We start from the raw sequence: 1,688 nt of genomic DNA, 5'->3' as shown, positions 1-1,688 counted from the left end.
CCCAGGAAACTTAGACGTGGAGACACTAATACCAACACCGAATTCCTGAACTCGCCTCCTTCCAAAGGAAAGGGCAAAAAAGGAGGTAATCGAAAGAAGAAAATTAAATCCGAGGAATGCCCTACAAATAGTGTGTAAGAAAAGTATTACGATCACTAGACATCCGCACAAAGTGCTTAAAATTTCAAGGACTGTGCTAGTCTGTGTTTACTGTATTTGTATAGAAGGGGATAAATTGGTTCATTACCACTTCAGGCTGTATAGAAAACTTGTTCCCTGATCCCTTTGGAACATATCTTAGCACATATCATTCTTTGGACTTAATGGTATACAGATTACCTGTTGTGCGTTTAGTTACAGTTGTGCATTTTTGCGCTGCAATAGTTTTTTTTTTTTATTCAGTAAGGACAATGTAATGTGCAAAATGCTCCAAATTACTGGTGCTCGGTTTGTTTTTTTAATAAGCAAAAACAAGTTGTTTTCTTTTTTTAATAACAAGCATAGTTCACCTTTTCCCAGTTAATTGAGTTCCTTTGTATTATAGAGCCAGCACAGCGAGCCCATTTATGAATGGATTTGCAGTTTTGTGGTGAATTAATGCTCATTAACGTGCGCATTTTGCGTCCCAGTGTGTATTGTATTGTAAAAACACATAAAAAGGTGCATTTGCTATTTTTTTCTGTAATGCAGTGAACCACAACATACCATATTGCATTGTAGTACAAAGCAACACGTTAGTTTGCAGAGTTTGTTGGGGTGCAATTAAATATAAATGCCACTGCAGCACACCAACACACAATGCAATGCGTGCAACAGTGTGAACTTGGCCTACAAGCCCACAGGATTTTTTTTTAGACATATAATTGATATTTAAATATATATGACTAGTACAGTCAATAGAAAAATATCTACTTTTTTGTTGACTTTTACCATTGAACATATATCTAGTTATTGTTATCTCCAAGGCCTAATGCATCGTTTTACTTGTTGACAATCTTCCTATTAGTGTCACATTTTAGTTGATTTTAGTGTGCTACAAATAGGCATACTGATTGCACAATTTTACATTTTTTCCTAGCCAGATAAAAATCCATGTAGTCCATGTCTTGGGGGATAGAGGACAAGGGAGAAAAACTGACATTGATGAAAAATCATAAATGGGATGCCTAATAGGTCATAATTATATACAAATTTTCACTGTACTTTAAAATTTTGTTTATTTAACTCATTAAAAGCAAGGGAAAAAACTTTGTATATCCACTAAGATTAATCTGTCCAAGAGCAGAGGTCACAGACCGAATCAATATGAAATATTATAGATTAGTGTGCATTTGTTATCTTCATAAAGCGTTTCTTAGCAAGATTGGGCTTCATCGGATGAAAGATATGCTTCATTGGCTGGAATGTGGATCATCTGTGCTTTTTTATGCTTTTTGTTTGTTACTATTTATGTTGTCCTTTGCATTTCATGATTTTTCATTGTTACACTTTGTACTACTTATTATACATCTTGCATTCCAGCCATGCTCTTAGACAGATTGATCTTTATGAACATATAAACATTTTTTCTTCCTCTCCTTAATTATATCAAAAATAAGATTTTTTAGTACAGTGGAAATGTGTATATAATTATGACTTTTGACCTATAAAACATCCTCTGAAGATTTTCTGTTACTATTTTATATTTT

The sequence above is a fragment of the Pyxicephalus adspersus genome, chromosome 7, assembly GCF_032062135.1.
Source record: "Pyxicephalus adspersus chromosome 7, UCB_Pads_2.0, whole genome shotgun sequence".
In the NCBI taxonomy this organism is placed as follows: domain Eukaryota; kingdom Metazoa; phylum Chordata; class Amphibia; order Anura; family Pyxicephalidae; genus Pyxicephalus; species Pyxicephalus adspersus.
The sequence above is the reverse complement of the archived record's forward strand: the minus strand, read 5'-3'. Positions refer to the sequence as shown.